Source organism: Delphinus delphis, chromosome 20, assembly GCF_949987515.2.
Source record: "Delphinus delphis chromosome 20, mDelDel1.2, whole genome shotgun sequence".
In the NCBI taxonomy this organism is placed as follows: Eukaryota; Metazoa; Chordata; class Mammalia; order Artiodactyla; family Delphinidae; genus Delphinus; species Delphinus delphis.
This window is the reverse complement of record NC_082702.1, coordinates 57,162,201-57,174,562: the sequence shown is the minus strand read 5'-3', so window position 1 is coordinate 57,174,562 and position 12,362 is coordinate 57,162,201. Positions and strand designations below refer to the sequence as shown.

Sequence of the window (12,362 nt, the reverse complement as noted above, 5' to 3'; positions counted from 1 at the left end):
TTATTGTGTCAGTTTTGCAGAAAGTGGCAGCAGAGTATCTTGGGGAAGGGATATCTTTTTCAGATTTGCACAGGGGTGCCATGTGGGGCTAGCTGTGGTGCTGTGCAGCTAGACCCTCTAGATCTCCAGCCCCACTGCCCTTTTCCTCCCTCCTACAGCAGCTGGCCTGGAGCCTGCACCTCTAGCCACCACTCCATCTTGCTGTCCTGGTACCCCCATGCCAATGACTGTCATAGCACATATCCCCACTCCCTCCCCCTTTTCCCCTAGCACTTGGTTCATAGCTCTGATTAAAAGGTCAGGAAAGGATTTTCATCCCCACAGGTTCTGCTTAGAGAAGAAATGCTTTTAAAACCTCGTTAGCCTCTCTCTAATTCCCCTCAGTCAGCAAGGGGAGACCACGCAACCCTGGGGAACTAGCACATTCTTGGAAGTGATCTAATTTGACTGTCTCAGCAGCCTTGCAAGCAGGAAAGGATTTCTGTACCCACTTTGCCGACTAGAAAATGAGGCTCAAAAAGTGAAATGGCTTGCTCAAAGCCTCCCAGCGAGGAATACAGATCACAAGGAATGTTTATTGAGTGCCTACCATGGGCTAATGCTGTTGTAAGGATTGGTGTTCATTTATCTATTTATGTAGTGAGTATTATCCCCATTTCACTGATGAGGAAATTTGAGGCACTGCGAGGGTGGGTGATGCCCCTGGGGTCTGACTGCTACAAAGTGCAGACCCTGCTCTCCTAACTTAAATGTCAGCTGATGGATCAGTCTTGGGAGGGTGGGGTGTTGAGACACCATGGAGAAGTTCAGTTTTATTTTAGGTGGTAAGCTTAGCGTCCAAATGTAATTTAAGTTCCAGTGTGGAGTCCTCGGCTGGGTTCCTGCTTTGAAAGAATGTTGTAAGTCGATTCCTGAATGTTTGGTGAACATAACTGACACAGAGGGAGAGATGCATCTGGTCTGGCTAGTAAACTGGGACTCTTACTGGTTCTGAATTTTGTGGCAATATTACGTATTTTTATTTCCTAGCAAAATTGTACTCTGGCAAGCTGGTGAAATGCAGCATTCCGAATCTTACGATTTGAGGCTTTTTACACCAAACTCCTGCTCTTGGTTTCCTAGGGAGCATGTGAGTGGGTGTCTCAGAGGTCTACTTAGTGAGACCCACCAACTCTGAGGTGCAGAGTACTTGCTTGCCCAGGCTCCCCTGACCCTGAAGCGACCCTGGAAATTGGGGAATCATCACTCATCCAACCAAAATGCAGTGTGCGTGTGCTGTGTATTGGGTCCTAGTGTATAGAGGGGAGGTTAGACGACCAGGATTCTGCTTTCCTGGTGCTTGCATTCTCGTCTGGAAGAGAACGATGGCCTAGAGAGGACAGAGACGATCCAAGTAGTGACAGATGCCTGGTAGAATTCAACAGGACACTGTGATACAACATGACTGGGGTGGGAGTTTACTTTGGATGAGAAAGTGCCTCTGAGGAGGTGGCATTTTGCAAGAAATCTTCTGGGACAGGAAGGGAAACAGCTGTGAGAGCCTGGGAAGAGCATCCACAGAAAGAGGGAACAGAATGTGTGAAGCACTGTGACGTGGGAAAGAGCTTGTCCTGTTATCCCCATTTTACAGATGAGGACCCTGAGGCTTAGAGAGGTGAGGCAGTGAGGTCCAGGCTTGGACTTAGGTTTTCTGTTTCCAAATCCAGGGCATTCTATTTGACCTCAGGCTGCCTTGCTGATGGTCTGAACCACAAGTTCTGTGGTCCAGATGTAGCCCTGCTGAAGGCTTTAACCTTCATGCGGTTCAGTCTGAGGGTCACAGACCACTCCTCAAAGGGTGCTGAGGAAGGGAGGGGTCATGTGGTCAGAACTGGCACCCTTTCTCACAGACAGGGGGCTAAAACTACTGAGGGTGTTTGTACATTAAGATTTTTCATCTCATTGCGTGAAATTGTGTTGTTCCCTGGGCCCTAGGGACACTCTTCCAATCAGGGTGAAGAGAGCAGTTTTTTCCAACTCAACATCCCTTTCTTTTTCCGGCCACTCAAGCAGAGGCACCGCCCAAGGGTTGTTTGGACAAACACGGGGATGGAACTTTTGGCTCTGACAGTGATGGGGAGGGGCCAGGAATACAAATGTCCTGCAGTGCGTGTGGTCAGTCTGTACATCGAGGCCCATCTCACCACTGTGGTGGGCTGAGGACAAGCGATGTGTGGGGATTTACTCCGAAGTCTGCCTTAGAAGCACGTTTGCTGCAGACTTGGAGTCTCGGAGCCGCCTTAGGGTTAACAGTGCCCTGGCTGAGAACTCACAATCGCGGGAGGGAGCGAAGCCCTGAGACCTCTGGTCAGGCTCAAATTTCCTGTTTCTGGTAGAACTTCCCCCTCACTGGCTTTGCTTGGGTTTCTCCTCCATGCTGTTAAGATTCCTTGGGCTGCATAATTACCTCATTCTAGGTTTAGGACTAAATGGGCTGAGTGGGAGAATCATGGTTATGCGATTTCCAACAAATGTGAATTTTCTCCATTTCGCACGGGGAGGATCTGTCCCCCTTCCCTGGACACCAACCGATGCAGAGCCAGGGTCCTACTGCTCTGATTGGAGTCACATGGTTTGGGAGATGTTTTTCTTCATTAACACAGGGTCTAGGGTGGGGGACCACAGAGCTCTAACACCCATCACTCCTTCCTACCTTTTTATTTTTTTAAGTGAACATATGCTAAAATTGACTTTCTCTTTGTTGTATGGTCCTATGAGTATTAACGCATGTATAGGTTTGTGTCATCATCATCGCAATCAAGATACAGGGCAGCTGCAGCACTCCAAAAATCTCCTTCATGTACGCCTGTGCAGTCACGCCCTCCCCTCATCACCAGCCCCTGGAAACTCCTGGTCAGTCCCCATCACGATAGTTTTGTCCTCTCCAGAGTGTCATATCAGTGGAATCATAGAGAATGGAATCTTAGAGCCTGGCTTCTTTCACTCAGCACAATGCCTTTGAGATCCAGCCAAGCCGTTGCATGTATCAACGGCTCCTCTTTTTTCTTTCTGAGTGGTATTCCATGGTTTGGATGGACCGTGATTTGTTTATCGTTCGCCAGTTGAAGGACTTCTGGATTGTTTCCAGATTTTGGCGATTATGAACGAAGCTGCTGTTAACATTTGTGTACAGGTTTTTGTGTAAACATGTCTTTATTTCTCTTGGGTAAATACCAGGAGTGAGATTGCTGGGTCATATGGTAGGTGAATGTTTAAGTTTTTAAGTAACTGCCCAACTGTTTTCCAGAGTGGCTCCATCACTATACATTTCCACCAGAAAAGGGTGAGAGTTCCCACTTCTGTGCATCTTCACCAGCACTCGGCATTGTGAGTATTTTTAGTTTTAACTATTTTAGTGAGTGTGTAGTGGTATCTCATCGTGATCTTGATTTGCATTTCCCTGATGGCTAATGATGTTAGACTTCTTGTCATGTGTTTATTTGTTATCCCTGTACCCTCTTCGGCTAAGTATCAGTTACAGCCTTTTGTTCATTTTTAATTGGGTTGTTTGTTTTCTGCCTGTTGAGTTAAAAAAAAAATCTTTGAGTATAATTGACATACAAGGAACTGTATACATTTAAATAATAGAATCTGATGTTTTGACATACATATCCAACTATGAAACCTTTACCAAAATCAAAATAATGAAAATGTCATTGGTACTCCCTAGTGTCCTTTGTGATTCCTCTCACCCTCCCCTTACCTCATTCTCAGGCAACTCCTGATCCACGTTCTGTCAATGGCAATATGAATTTCCTAGATTTATATTAATGTGTTTGTTTTTTGACTGGCTTGCTTCACTCAGCATGATTATTTCAAGATTGGTGCATGTTGTAGCATGCATCAGTAATTCTTTCTTTTTATCATTGATTAATATTCCAGTGTATGAATTTATCATAGTTTTTCCTTTCATCTACTGATGAATATTTATGTTGTTTCCAGCTGGGAGCTATTACAAATAAAGCTGCTGTTAACATTTGTGTATATGTCTTTGTGTGGATATGTGTTTTCCTTTCTCTCAGGAAAATACCTAGGAGCGGTATTGTTGGATCATATCGTAGATGAATGTTTACATTTTTGAGAAACTGCTAGATTGTTTTCCAGAGTGGTTGCATCATTTTACATTCCCACCAGCAGTGTAGCAGAGTTCCAGTTTCTCCATGTTCTTGCCAATACTTGGTGTGGTTAGACATTTTATTTTAGCCATCCTGTGAATAGGGAGAGTTTTCTTTCTTTCTTATTTGTATGCCATTAAAAAAATTTTTTAATTAATTAACTAATTAATTTGGTTGCACTGGGTCTTAGTTGTGGCAGGAGGGCTCCTTAGTTGTGGCATGTGAGCTCTTAGTTGTGGCATGCATGTGGGATCTAGTTCCCTGACCAGGGATTGAACCTGGGCCCCCTGCATTGGGAGCGTGGAGTCTTAACCATGGTGCCACCAGGGAAGTCCCTGTGTGCCTTTTTTAAAATTGAAGTAAAGTTGATTTATGTTGTGTTAGTTTAAGGTGTACAGAAAAGTAATTCAGTTATATATATATATATATATATATATATATATATATATATATATATATATAATTTTTCAGATTATTTTCCCCTATAGGTTATTACAAAATATTGAGTATAGTTCCCTGTGCTATATGGTAGGTGCTTGTTGGTTATCTGTCTTATATATAGTAGTGTGTTAATCCCAAATTCATAATTTATTACCCCCCTTTTCCCCTTTGGTAACCATAAGTTTGTTTTCTATGTCTTTGGGTCCATTTCTGTTTTGTAAATAAGTTCACTTGTATCATTTTGTTAGATTCCACATATAAGTGGTACCATATGGTATTTGTCTTTCTCTGTCTGACTTACTTCACTAGTATGATAATCTCTAGGTCCCTCCATGTTGCTGCAAATGGCATTATTTCATTCTTTTTTATGGCTGAGTAATATTCCATTGTGTATATATAAAACATATTCTTTTTTTTTTTAACAATAAGAAGAAGAATTTTATTTCAAACAGATTCAGTGGTATGTGTGCTACAGCAAAGGCTGGTTGTAGCAGTTTCCTTTCAAACCTGCACTAATGTATAAATTAGATGTTATTTGGGAATGATTAATTTCTGGTAAAATGTAGATTATTCAATCCAACATTATGCCAATTTTTACATTTATTGTAGACCCTATTTTAGTACTAGAGGTTAAATTTTCATCACCAAAAAATGAGAATAACCTTACAGCTACTCCTAAGGTAATGAGCTGTGAAATTAATTCCTCACTATTGCTTTGAAAATATACCCCTAGGTTGTTAAGAGAAATTCCGACTTCATCCAAATCTGTTATTTAATTCTTCAGTCATCATCTACTGTTGGCTTGATTGTCACTCCTCTTCTTATTTGACCCCAACTAATTAAACGCCAGTGTTTCTCAACTCTTCGGCTAAGTGCAGTTTTTTCTCCTACTTCTGTGCACACAGGATTAGTCAAAACAATTTTGCCCAAATCAGCCTTGACTGCACTAACTCTTCCTCCTGTCGACAGGGATCCTATGTTCACCATAAGCACTTCATTCTTAGACAGCTTTTGCACTTTTGCTGCTTTCTTGTCTCCTTCAGTGCGTACACCTAGAAGCCGTCTAAGCAGGAAATAGGAAATTTCCAGTTCTGTGAAGATCTCAGGTAAAGCTCCAACTGCACCAAGTACCTGCCCCACCATTCTGTCAGCTCGGCACAAAGTGGGGTCAATTTTCATTCCAACTCCAATAAGACCTCCTGGAGCAGCATACTGAAGATCATTATGCTCTGCGAAAAGTGATACAATTTTGGAAAAGATGGGTTTACACATGAGCTTTCCTTCACTGTCTTTGGAAACAATACCAGGTCTGACTTCTATCTCCTGGCCCACCTTTAATACTCCTTTTAGAATACTACCACCAGCTACACCCCCCTTAAGGTCATCAACTTCACAGCCAGGTTTGTTGACATCAAAGGATCTAATAACAATAAGTCGGGGTTCTGAAGTAAAGTCTCTTGGGGGTACTGGAATTTTCTTTACTATGTACTCACAGACAACTTCAATATTGTATTTTAGCTGAGCAGAAATTGGAATAATAGGAGCTCCTTCTGCTACTGTACCTTGTACAATGCAAGGATCTGTTCATACTGTTCTTTAGCCTGGCTTTCTTTTACCAAATCAATTTTATTTTGTAGAATCAAAATATGCTTCAGTTTCATGATTTCTATAGCAGCCAGGTGTTCAGAAGTCTGGGGCTGAGGACAAGACTCATTACCAGCTATCAACAGAAGAGCTGCATCCATCACTGCGGCACCATTCAGCATAGTAGCCATCAAAATATCGTGGCCAGGACAGTCAACAAAGGAAACATGTCTGACTAATTTGAAGTTCCCTTTGGTCCCTGGAATATCCGTAGGAAACTCATCGGGTGTACTACTTCCACAGGATCTATAACATTCTGGCCGAGGACAACTTGGGTCGTCAAGTTTATAAATCTTAGCATTAGCATAGCCAAGTTTGATTGTAATATTTCTTTCTAGTTCATTTTTGAACCTGACAGTGTGAACTCCAGAAATAGCTTTTACAACCGTAGACTTCCCATGAGCTACATGACCAATTGTACCTATATTAATTGTGGCCTGTCTGCTGATAACTTCATGTGAAAGTGGCGTCAACTTGGTAACATCCAAAGTGTTGAGATCTTGCCGAGACAGGTGTGGCTGCCCTAAAGTCACACCAGCCTCGCCCCCCGCCATCTTGCCCGGAAACATATTCTTTATCCATTCATCTGTCTGTGGACATTTAGGTGCTTCCATGTCTTGGCTATTGCAGATAGCGCTGCAATGAATACTGGGGTGCATGTATCTTTTTGAATTATAGTTTTCTTTGGATATATGCCCAGGAGTGGGATTACTGGATCATACAGTAACTCTATTTTTAGTTTTTTAAGGAACCTCCATACTGTTCTCCATAGTGGCTGTACCAATTTATATTCCCTCCAACAATGTAGGAGGGTTCCTTTTTCTCCACCTGATTTGTGTATCTTTTATTGCTTTGTCTTGTCTTATTGCACTGGCTGAGACTTCCAGGATGTTGTTCAACATGAGTGTTGAGAATAGATATTCTTGCCTAATTCCCAATCTTAGGAGAAAAGTGTTTCATCTTCGTAAGTATGATACTGACTGTAGGAATTTTTTTCTTTTTTGGTAGATTCCCTTTATTAGATTGAGGAAGTTCTCTTGTATTTCTAGTTTTTAGAGAGTTTTAAAAAAATCATTGGTGGATATTGAATTTTGTCAAATGATTTGTCTGTATCAATTCACATGATCATATGGATTTTCTTCAGACTGTTAATATGGTAGATTACACTGATTAAGTTTTGAATAGTGAACTAGCCTTGCATTCCTGGGGTAAACTATACTAGGTTGTGGTGTATTATTCCTTCTATGTATTGATAGATTCAATTTTCTAGTATTTTGTTAAGGATTTTTGTGCTTATGTTCATGAAAGATATTGGTCTGTAGCTTTTAAATTATTTTCGCTTGTACTATCTTTGGTTTTGGTATCAGGGTTTTGGTTTTGGTATCAGGTACCAGCCTCATAAAATTAACTGGTAAGCATTTCCTCCTTTCCTCTTTCCTGGAAGAAATTGTATAGAATGGTGTTATTTCTTCTTTAAATGTTTGGTAGAATTCATCAGTTTAACTACCTGGACCTGGAAACTTCGTTTTTAAAAGATCTTAAACTATGAATTCAATTTTTAAAAATGGTTATCAAACTATTCATATTATCTATTTCATCTTGGGTGAATTTTGTTAGTTTCTAGTTTTTGTGGAATTTTCCCATTTAATCTAAATTGTCAAATGTATTGGCATAGAGTTGTTTATGGTATTCCTTTATTGCACCGTTGATGTTTGAGGGTCTGTAATGATATGCTTTCTTGTGTTCCTGGTATTAATAGCTTGTATCTTCTTTTTTTTATTTGTCATTCTTGCTAGAGTTTTATCAATTTTATTATTTTGAAAAACCAGTTTTTCATTTCACTGATTTTTCCCTATTACTTTTCTTTTTTCAATTTCATTTATTTCTATTCTTTATTATATATTTTTTCTGCTTACTTTGGTTTATTTTGCTCTTCTAGTTTCTAATGATGGAAACTTAGATCATTGGGTTAAGCCCTTTCTTCTTTCTTAAAATAAGCATTTAATGATAAAAATTTCTCTCTCAGCACTGCTTTAGCTGGATTCTGCAAGTTTTGTTACATCGTAGTTTCATTCTCATTCAATTAAAAATATTTTCTAATTTTCCTTGAGAACTCTTTGACTTATCAATTATTTAGATATGTTTTAGTTTTCAAGTTTTTGGATATCCTGTTATCATTCTGTAATTGATTTCTAGTTTAATTTCATTATTATTAGAAAACATACTTTGTATGGTTTCAGTTCTTGTAAATTTGTTAAGGTTTGTTTTATGACCCAGGAAGTGGTTGTTGATCTTTGTGTTCTGTGTGCACTTGAAAAAAACGTGCATTTTGCTATTGGTGGTGTTTTATAAATTAGATCCAATTGCTTGATGGTGTTGTCAGTTCATCCATATCCTTGCTGATTTCGTCTGTTTGTTTCCTTGAACAGAGAGATGAGTGTTGAACTCTCTAACTATAATTGTGGATTTGTTTCTCCTTTTAGTTCTGTTGGGTTTTGCTTCATTGTTTTCCTGTAAGTAATGTGTTGTTTTTCTCTGGCTGCATTCAAGATATTTTTCTTTGTCTTAGCTTTGATTATTTTGATGATAATGTATCTAGGCATGGGTTTCTTTGAGTGTCTCCTTTTGGGGATTCACTGAGCTTCTTGAATCTGTAGGTTTCACTTTTTGATAAATTTGAGAAGTTTTCAGCTATTATTTTCTTAGATATTTTTCTGCACTGCATTTTTTCTTTCTCCTTTCCTTCTGGGATTCCTAGGACATGAATGTTAGACCCTCTGGTTCAGGTCCATGAGTTCCTGTTCATTTGTTTTTTTCTGTTCTTAGAATTCTTTTCCTTTCCTTTTTTTTTTGTCTTTCAGATTGGATAATTTCTGATAATCTATCCTCATACTCAATGATTCATTCCTCTGCTGTCTCGATATTGTTAATGAGCCCATCTGGTGAGCTTTAACACTTTGGTTATTGTACTTTTGAGTTCTAAAATTTCAATTTGCTTCTTCTTTATATTCTCTTTCTTTGCTGAGACTTCCTATCCTTGCATTCAGTTTAAGAGTGTTTGCCCTTACTTCCTGGAGCATTTTTATAATAGCTAGTTCTAAGTCTTTCTGATTGTTCTAACATCTGCGTCATCAAGGTATGGGGGTCTGGTCCTTGTCTTTGATGGTAAAAGTTGAGATTTTTCTGTTTTTTCATATGCTAAGTCACTTTCATTTGTATTACAGACATTTTGAATACTATATTATGAGGCTCTAGGTCTTGTTTAAATGCCACAGAGGACTTTAGTTTTGTTTGATCGGGCATTTGACCCATTCAGCAAGTTCCCACCAGCCTCCTGCCAGCTGTGGTCCTGACAGCAGGTCAGTTTCCAAAAGCTCTGCCATGCTGGTCAGAGCTGCCCTGCGTGTGCACCACCCAGTGGCCAGTCTTGGATCTGGATGATGGTTTGTTCTGTGTTCAGTTCTCAGTCTTAGGTATGCTGTTCAGGGTCAGGCACGTGCACGTGCATGCAGCTTAGGGGTGAGCCCAGGAGCTCATGCACAGCTTTAAAGGGTCCCTTTCCTTGCCTCCTCCCACTCTGTGGGCTCCTTAGTGATTTCTGGTTCCCTGGACTCGCTGTGGGTCCTCCCTTCAGAGAGCTGGGACTTGAGTTACTCTGCTCTGCTGCGCACAGTTGGTAGCTGTGCCTGCATCCAGATTGGGAGACAGAGACGGGACCACAGCTTTTCTGATCGGTGAGGAAGGTTCTGCTCCCTCTCAAGTAGGGGCCATGGGTCACTGCTGTGGCTGCTGTCATTACCTATGCCCCGGGAATGTCTGAGGACTGAGTGCAAGAGAACAGAAGAAAATAAAAATTGAAACAAGATTTCCCTGCTGTGTCTCTTCCCCCTTCTGGAGGGCTTGTGTTTTTTCCCCCAGACCTGTCTCTCGGTCTCTCTGTCTCTCCTTGAGCCTGGTACCTGTGTCCAGGTTTGAGGCCACTGTGAGCCCATACAGGGGATATTGGAGAAAAAAATGGGAGACTTTCTGCTAGTTTGGTGATATTTTGAAATTTTCTCTTAATCTGCCTGCTGTTTACTATCCATGGGCCTTGCATGGCTGCCCTGCACGTTCTGTCCAAATTTTGTAGCTGGACAAGATACTGAATAGCTTCATCACCACAAGGACCCCTCCTGTTGACCTTTTATAATCATGCCGACCTCCTTCGTGCCCCATCCTCCACCCCTTCTCTACCCGCTGGCAACCACTAACCTTTCTCTATTTCTAAAATTTTGTCATTTCAAAAATGTCATATATATGTACTCATTCAGGATATAACCTTGGGACTGGCTCTTTTTCACCCAGAAAAATTCCCTGGAGGTCCATCCAGGTGTTGTTCATTCCTTTCTCTTGCTGAGTGGTATTCCATGGTGAGGGCGTGTCACAGTTTGTCCATACACCCGTTTGAGGATGCCTGGGCTGGTTCTACCTTTTGGCTGTTGCAAATAAAGCTGCTGTGAACATGAGTGGAAAGACTTGTACTTGAACCTATTCGAATTTCTCTGGGATAAATGTCCAAAAGTGCACAGACCTAAGCGGCAAATATTATCATTCTTTCTACATTACAGGTGAGGGAGCCGAGGTTACGGGAGATGACCTGACCAAGAGCACTCAGTGAATAGGTGACAGGTCAGACTGGTGTCCGGGGCTCCGATTGGGCAGCTGAACCCTTAGTGGCCACTCATCATCTTCCCCATGCCTGTCTTAGCCCAGATCCGGCCTGAGGGAAGGCAGGTGATGCAGAGCCTCAGCCATGCATGGCTGTAGCTCCTATCAGGATCTTCCTCTCCATCTTGGGTCTGGTTATCACCCTGCGTGCTTCTCTCATTCAATTTGCAACTCAAAAGTCCCCTTCTCCGAGAAGCCCCCCGATTATTCCAGCTCAAGGACCACCAGGCATGCGGAAGGTGGTGGGGGGCCATTTCAATTATGTCCACAGTGCTGATCGACCCGTCCTACTTATTTGTGGACCTGCCTTTGTCTCCCTTCCCCCATGAAATGGTGGGTTCTTTGAGGGCTGGGTCTCCATTTGCTGTTGTGTCCCTGGGGCTTAGTGCAGTGCCTGGCACACAGTAGGTGCTTAATAATGAGGCAGACCTCATTTTGCTGTGCTTCGCTTTATTGTACTTTGCGGATAATGCATTTTTACAAATTGAAGATTTGTGGCAACTCTGCATCATGCAAGCCTGCGGGCACCATTTTTCCAACAGCATTTGTTCACTTCATGTCTCTGTGTCACATTTTGGTAAATCTTGCGATATTTCAAACTTTATCACTGTTATCATATTTTGTTACAGTGATCTGTGATCAATGACCTTTGATGTTACCATTGCAAAAAAATTTTGTCTTGCTGAAGGCTCAGAGGATGTTTAGCATTGTTTAGCAATAAAGTATTTTTAATTAAGGTTTCCACATTTTTTAAGACATAATGCTGTTGCACACTTAATAGACTACAGTATAGTGTATACATATCTTTTATATGCATGGGCAACCAAAGAATTTGTGTGACTCGCTTTATTGTTTTATGCTCTATATTGTGGTTGCCTGGACCTGAACCTGCAGCATCTCTGAGGTGAGCCGGTACTGACGGACAAAGTGGTTTAGAGAGATGAGTTCTAATGTTGTGAAGGCTGGATGGGCTGCTCTGGGGCTCTGAGAGGGTTATTGCTGAGAATGATCCTGAGAATGAACTTTTAGTAATATGGATCCACGGATGAGGCTCCGGGTTCCCAGGAACCACTCTGTGTGCTCAGAGGTGTGTGCGTTTTTTTCTGGCTGGACTATCCTTTGCTGAAATCGGATGCTCTATGGTGTTTGTGAGTCCCCCACGGTCAATACACCTGCATTTTAACCCTATCTCATCATTTTCAAGCCCCCCTTCTTATTGTCCCCTTTGGTCATTTTCACCTCAAGGTTTTGAGAAGTAATTTTCTGCAGAAATTGCACTAATTGAAGGCCCTTTGGCTTCCAAAGGGTCCATTCTCTGTAGTAATTGAGCCTGTGTAATTGGGCTTCATCCTAAGTCAGTGCATCATCCTCAGTCACATCTGTTGCTAATGGTCTTGGAGGGATAACAAACCAGGG

At 41.5% G+C, this 12,362-nt stretch overlaps 1 pseudogene; it reads right to left on the bottom strand.

Annotated features, from left to right (window-relative positions):
- Positions 1-5,170: 5,170 nt before the first annotated feature.
- Positions 5,171-6,794, bottom strand: LOC132415936 (eukaryotic translation initiation factor 2 subunit 3 pseudogene; annotated as a pseudogene).
- Positions 6,795-12,362: the final 5,568 nt, after the last annotated feature.